Below are 7,436 nucleotides of genomic sequence, written 5' to 3' on the forward strand. Positions count from 1 at the left end.
TTTTGTTTTTTTGTTCATTGCTGTTATTCTGTTTACACCGTGCCATGATTGATAACATGAGGTCCTGTCCAGTCGGAACTCCTGAATTCTATTTATTGGGCTTTCATTCATTTCGATAATGGCAAACAATATGTGTATCTCGTTGATATCTCATGAAACTGTGTGCGAAGAATAGGATGGGGATAGGGATAGAACAGAACAGGGAATAGAGTAGAGTAGAATAGAAGAATGAAGAATAGAATAGAAATAGAATAGGAATAGAATAGAATAGAATAGAATAGAATAAATGGAGTGGAGTAGAGTAGAGTAAATAGAATAGAAGAATGAAGAATAGAAATAGCAGCATAGAATAGAATAAGTGGAGCAGAGTAGAATAGAATAGAGTAATGTAGAATAGAATAGAATAGAATAGAATAGGTGGAATAGAGTAGAATAGAATAGAGTAATGTAGAATAGAATAATGTAGAATAGAATAGAATAGAATAGACGGAAGGGTCCTTGGAGGTCATCGAGTCCAACCCCCTGCTCAGGCAGGAAACCCTATACCATTTCAGACAAATGGCTGTCCAGTCTCTTCTTAAAAACTTCCAGTTTTGGAGCATTCACAGCTTCTGGAGGCAGGTTGTTCCACTGGTTAATTGTTCCAACATCTCAGGAAGGTTCTCCTTAGTTCTAGGTTGCTTCTCTCCTTGATTAGTTTCCATCCGTTGCTTCTTGTCCTGCCTTCAGGCGCTTTGGAGAATAGCTTGACTCTCTCTTCTTTGGGGCAACCCCTGAGATACTAGAAGACTGCTATCCTGTCCCCCCTCGTCCTTCTCTTCATTAAACTAGACATACCCCAATTCCAGCAACCGTTCTTTATATACCCGAAGGTGTAGTTGACTCCGGATTATTATGGGAATTCCACATTGGGGAGAAGGCTGCCTTGATATGAGATCACATGATGGTGCTGGGTGACCAGATGTGATTCCATCCATTTTTTTATGTTGATCATTCCCAAGGGTATCTACCGGGGAGTCACAAAAGTCAAGAGGGTGACCACAGCCATACAATCAAAGTCCCCCCTGTTTTACACGTGATGTAACTTTTTTGACCCCCTCCCTGTACTACACCTAGCCCCCCCTGACTTACAGCCATTCATTTAGTGACTGTTTGAAGTTAAGACAGCACTGAAAAGGTGACTTACGACTTTTTTCCCCCGTTTAACTCTGTTATTTAACAGTTTTGCTTTCGTTCGTTCACTTTTTTGAAGTCTTGGAATCTTTCTCAACTTCGTTCCCTTGGCTTTTTTTTCAGCTTCTTCGTGTTGGGCTGGGGTTTTTTTTAATCTTTGACTTGCCCATTGCTGTCAGTTTGATAGACTTATGTCTAAATCCTTTGCAGACAAAATTAAGTGTCTAAAAGCCGAGGAATGATGCTGTGTAGCCTAATTGGCAACATAAAGGTGGCAAAGGGGCTGCTCTACCCCCCTCCCCAATTAATACCTGCACCCTCTCCTAAATTTAGTTAAAAGCAATATCATTACAAATAAAATAAACTGACATAGTGGCAGATCCTACATGAATACAGTGAATTGCAAAAAATCTCTCCTTAAAATATGCAAACTCTGCATATTTGCACCAAGGCTGATAAATTCTTGGTTGAGGTTTTTGCCTGAATTGTCATAAAGACTCAGCTGTATCACAAAAATGTTATTTTTTTTTTATTTTGAAAACGGGCATTTTATGATAAGTGACTCAAGGCTGGAAAAGATTGAAGATCTCTGGCCGTGCTTTTTTTTTTTTTTTAGAATTTTTCTGCTTCTCTGACCTTCTTCTGTAACTTCACAATCTGTATTTTTTGCTTCAGAATCCCTGTCCAAAACCCGGTCAGATTCCGTCCTTTTTTGCTAACACAGAAGAAGCAGATAATCGAGGTAATGTTGTTCGAGTCTTTGGATGTGTGTGTGTGTGTGTTTGCTTTGTTTCAAACCTGTGCTTTCATGAGTGAAATTGTCTTGTGTTTTAACGGGTTTGGTTTTCCAGCGAAATTCCAGATAAAGTGCTTTTAAGCACAGCTTGGTATCTGTAAATGGAAAAAGCCGAAGGGAAATTTGCATAATTCATGGCCCATATTGTGTGTGTGTGTGTGTGTGTGTGAGAGAGAGAGAGAGAGAGAGAGAGAGAGAGAGAGAGAGAGAGAGAGAGAGAGAGAGAAAAGGAAGGAAGGAAGGAAGGAAGGAAGAAAAAAAGGAAGGAAGGAAGGAAAGAAGCCAATCCACAGTCCAAATAACGTTACGGTCTGTGGGAGACTTTTTTTTTTTTAAAAAAAATGTCTTTATTGCAGTCTGAAAACTGGAATTGTGGATTTATCTGTGTTACAGTCAGGTTATAATATTCTAGGCAGAGTCAGGTATGAGTAAATCCATAGGTGTAGCGAAGCGTGAGCATCTGGAAGAGAAAATTAGCCGATGGAGGAGGAGTGCTTAGGTTGCAATGTACCCCCTCCTCAATAAATTTTGAGAGTAAGAATAAAACCGGACAGGATTTTAGCATAGATCAAGATTAATTAATAAGGGTGTGCAGCATTTTGGATTCAAAAGCAAAACCATGCTTTGGAGCACAGAGTGCAAGCATAAACCCTATTTACAGCTCCTTTAAGCAGCTCTAGAGAGCCATTTTTGTCTGGTTTAGGCACCAGGCTAGAAACTCGTGTTGAAGGAAAAGTCTTCATCGTGGTTCAGTCCAAGCCGGGAATAAACAACATGACGACTGCTTTAGAAAGAAGGTTGCAGTTTATTGAAGAGGAGAGCCAAACAGAAAGATGGCTCTGGAAGAAAAGAGGGCGAGCACATGTAGGGAGTGGGTTTTTATACCTTCTTGAGCTTTTTGTTTGGAGTTGTTCCTGTGGCATGAACCTTGACCTGAGTCTGAGTGTGTCTTTCTGGTATTCTGATGGTGGTGGGTTAATCCTAGTATGTCCCAAAGGTCAATCCTGCTTCCCTGGGGCTGTGGCTGATGACTCTTAGATTTTTGGTGTGTTGATTCTAGGGATCTCTTTCTTCATAATCCCAGTTTCCTGACTCCAGTCTTTCTGACAAGATTATCACATCTGCATTCTGCAGACTTGGTGTCTGTTTGGGGGAGGGAGACTTGGGGGCGGGATTGGCTTCTGCTTTTAAAATCCTTTAGGGAAATATATTCTGCCCTTTTAAATATTTCCAAAAATATTTCTTTCTCGGGGGGGGGGCTGACTTCTCACACTAGCCTGCGCTAGAAACTAGGAGACGGTGAGTTCTAGTCCTACCTTAGGTACGTTGGGCCAGTCCTACCTTAGGTACGTTGGGTGAACCTTTTAGAGACCATGCGCCCCAAAACCACCCCACCCGCCCGCAGGGCCACCCACTACTTCCACGGCCCACCACAGATGGTCCAGGTGGCTCACCAGCGCCATGGTGGCCATGGCCTCCGCCCGTGCCCCGCAGCATCATCTGCACGTGACGGGGTGCAAGGGTGGAGTCATCCTCGCTGCCCGGGTGCCGTGTCCTTGGTTGCGCTGCTCTGCATGGGCCGCGCCCGGGGGCGACTCTCCTCCGGGGGGGCTGCCGGTGAGGAGGGGTCCATGGGGGGAGGCGGGGCTGGGGCAACAGCACGCGTTCCCACAGAGAGGACTCTGAGTGCCCCTCTGGCACGCGTGCCATAGGTTCGCCACCACGGTCTTAGGGGCAAGAAGACGGAGCTAGAATGTTAATCCCGTTAAGTATCTCTTGTTGGTGCGGCATCCGTCTCGCCCAGTTTCACGCGTGACGCACCTGTTCAGCTGCTGTGCTCAAGGCGAACGCTTGCGGTTTTGTCTCCATTCAGTGACGCTCCTGCCCAAGCCGCGTCTCTATGAAGGAGGGATCTGCTGAGGGATCTGTTGAAGATGAGGCGACTGAATCGGAAGAAGACTTTGAATTTAGTGAAAGAATTGGACGCCTTCCCGAAGATTCCAGACAGCTACATCGAGACCTCAACGAGTGGAGGAACAGGTGAGCCCGGCGGATCGGTTTGCTTTGTGCTTTGGGAGTAGAGATAGTCCCCAACTTACAGCAGATGGTTTAGTGACCGTTCAGAGTCAACGACGGCACTGGAAACAAAGATTTATGAGCGTTTTTTCACACGTCACGACCGTTGCAGCGCTCCCCACGGTCATGTAATGAAAATTCAGATGCTTGGCAACTGACTCATATTTATGACGGGTGCAGCGTCCCCCCCCCCGATCATGAGATCCCCTTTTGCGACCTTCTGACAAGTCAAGGGAAGCCAAATTCACTTAACCCGACAACAGCAGCGATTCCCTGAACAGCTGTGGCAAGGAAGGTCGTAAAAGGGGGCAAAATTCACTTAACAGCTGACTGGCTTAGGAGCAGAAAAATTGGGCTCAATTGTAGTCGTAAGTCAAGGACTATCTGTAGAATCACAAAATGATAGAATCACAAGGCTGGAAGGGACCTTGGCGGTCTTCTAGTCCAACCCCCTGCTCTAGCAGGAGTTTTTATACCAGCCTAGGCCAGGGGTAGGCAACCTTGGCTCTTTTATGACTCATGGACTTCAACTCCCAGAATTCCTGAGCCAGCATGGCTCAGCTTGGAAACCTCTCCCTTTCCCCTCAGCGTGGCTGGCTCAGGAATTCTGGGAGTTGAAGTCCACGAGTCATAAAAGAACCAAGGTTCCCCACCCCTGCCCTATATCAGGGGTCCTCAACCTTGGAAATTTAAGACTTGTGGACTTCAACTCCCAGAATTCCTCAGCCAGCATGGCTCAGCTTGGAAACCTCTCCTTTTCCCTCAGTGTGGCTGGCTGAGGAATTCTGGGAGTTGAAGTCCACGAGTCATAAAATAGCCAAGGTTGCCTTCCCCTGGCCTAGGCCTAGGCCGCTTTATGACTCGTGGACTTCAACTCCCAGAATTCCTGAGCCAGCATGGCTCAGCTTGGCAACCTCTCCCTTTCCCCTCAGCATGGCTAGCTGAGGAATTCTGGGAGTTGAAGTCCACGAGTCATAAAAGAGTCTACCCCTGCGCTAGACTCTATAGAATCACTTAGTCTATTAATGTATACTTTAAAACGTATAGCTTCTCCCAGTCAATGCCATTTTCATCTCATTATGTACTTCTTCTTCTTTAGTTTCTCTAATAGCTTTTACAACCATGGCTCTCTTAACCATAATGGAGTTTACGGTCTATCGAGACACCTGGATGAAATACGAGTATGAAGTCGACAAGGATTACACTAGGTAATACTTTCCCCTTCAGCTTGTATTGACTGTACGTGACTTTAATGTGTTTTTGTTTTTTTAAAAAAAACAATCTTGATGCCTTAAGGGCCACCGTTTCAAACTCCTTACATTAATTCTTGAGATCTTGATAACAGGAACACCAGGTGGTTAAGAAAAACAAAGCAAAAAATAAAATTGTTATGCGTCTCCTGGGACATAAGGAAGAAGAAACATGCTTGCTCCACCTTTGAAGCGGGAGCTAAAGTAGATCCAAACAGATTTGTTTAGGAATAAAGCTTTTAAACAGTCAAGCTGTTTAAAACCGAGAAAGCTAGATTATCCCAGAAGCTCATTAGAGAGATTTAGTAAAAAAAACATAGGGGTGGCTTTACTGTATTTCACAACTGCTTATGTATATTATAATAATAATAATAATAATAATAATAATAATAATAATAATAATAATAATAATAATAATAATAATAATAATAATAATAATAATAATAATAATAATAATAATAAAGTTGGAAGGGACCTTGGAGGTCATCTAGTCCAACCCCCTGCTCAGGCAGGAAACCCTATACCATTTCAGACAAATGGCTGTCCAGTCTCTTCTTCAAAACCTCCAGTGTTGGAGCACCCATAACTTCTGGAGGCAGGTAGTTTCACTGGTTAATTGTTCTAACTGTCAGGAAGTTTCTCCTTAGTTCTAGGTTGCTTCTCTCCTTGGTTAGCTTCCATCCGTTGCTCCTTGTCCTGCCTTCAGGTGCTTTGGAGAATAGCTTGACTCCCTCTTCTTTGGGGCAGCCCCTGAGATATTGGAAGACTGCTATCATGTCCCCCCTCGTCCTTCTCTTCGTTAAACTAGACATACCCAATTCCAGCAACCGTTCCTTATATGTTTTAGCCTAAACAGTCCCCTCCTGTTTATCAGTGAGTGTAATTAGACGAGTCCGCCTTGATGTCATTTTATTTATATTTTATTTTATTTTATGTTTTATTTTATTATATGTTTTATTTTATTTATATTTTATTTTATTCATATTGTATTGTTTATATTTTATTTTATTATTTTATTATTCTATTCTATTTTATGCTATTGTACTCCATCTTTATTATTTTTACAAATAACTCAAGGCATGGAAGATATCCAATCTTCCTCCTCCTAATTTTTCTATAACAACTCTGAGGTGAGTTTGGCTGAGAGAGTGGTACTGGCCCAAAGTCACCCGGATGGCTTTCATGACTAAGGCAGGACTAGAACTCACAGTCGCCTGGTGATTGGCCCAAAGTCACCCAGCTAGCTTTCATGATTAAGGACTAGAACTCATAGTCGCCTGGTGATTGGCCCAAGGTCACCCAGCTAGCTCTCATGCCTAAGGCAGGACTAGAACTCACAGTCGCCTGGTGATTGGCCCAAAGTCACCCAGCTAGCTTTCATGACTAAGACAGAACTAGAACTCAGTTTCCTGGGTGATTGGCCTACGGTCACCCAGCCAGCTTTCATGCCTAAGGCAGGACTAAAACTCACAGTCGCCTGGTGATTGGCCCAAGGTCATCCAGTCAGCTTTCATGCCTAAGGCAGGACTAGAACTCATAGTCGCCTAGTGATTGGCCCAAGGTCACCCAGCTAGCTTTCATGACTAAGACAGAACTAGAACTCAGTTTCCTGGTAATTGGCCTACGGTCACCCAGCCAGCTTTCATGCCTAAGGCAGGACTAGAACTCATAGTCGCCTGGTCATTGGCCCAAAGTCACCCAGCTAGCTTTCATGCCTAAGACAGGACTAAAACAGTCGCCTGGTGATTGGCCTACGGTCACTCAGCCAGCTTTCATAGCTAAGGCAGGACTAGAACTCCTCTCCTGCTTTCTACTCTGGCGCCTTAACCACCAGACCAGAGATAGGCAACCTTGGCTCTTTTATGACTCGTGGACTTCAACTCCCAGAATTCCCCAGCCAGCCACGCTGAGGGGAAAGGGAGAGGTTTCCAAGCTGACCCACGCTGGCTGAGGAATTCTGGGAGTTGAAGTCCACAAGTCCTAAAAGGGCCAAGGTTGCCTACCCCTGCACTAGACCAAGCTGGCAATCCTAAGATCTCCCACTCTTGATTTAAGAGGAGACTGCAGCTCTTTCAGAAGATACAAATAGAAGCTCCATCTGTTCTCTCTTGACAGTGTTTTGCCAACGCTCATTTCTGTTC

General features: G+C 44.2%; 1 long non-coding RNA gene across 1 annotated transcript; it reads left to right on the forward strand.

Moving 5' to 3' along the window:
- The first annotated feature begins 1,852 nt into the window (after positions 1-1,852).
- Positions 1,853-5,261, forward strand: LOC107299752. The gene is made up of 3 exons (XR_001549198.1): positions 1,853-1,915; positions 3,843-4,009; positions 5,145-5,261. It is a non-coding gene; the product is annotated as an uncharacterized LOC107299752 (long non-coding RNA).
- The last annotated feature ends 2,175 nt before the right edge of the window (positions 5,262-7,436 follow it).

Source organism: Protobothrops mucrosquamatus, unplaced genomic scaffold, assembly GCF_001527695.2.
Source record: "Protobothrops mucrosquamatus isolate PMUCROS unplaced genomic scaffold, P.Mucros_1.0 scaffold5411, whole genome shotgun sequence".
In the NCBI taxonomy this organism is placed as follows: domain Eukaryota; kingdom Metazoa; phylum Chordata; class Lepidosauria; order Squamata; family Viperidae; genus Protobothrops; species Protobothrops mucrosquamatus.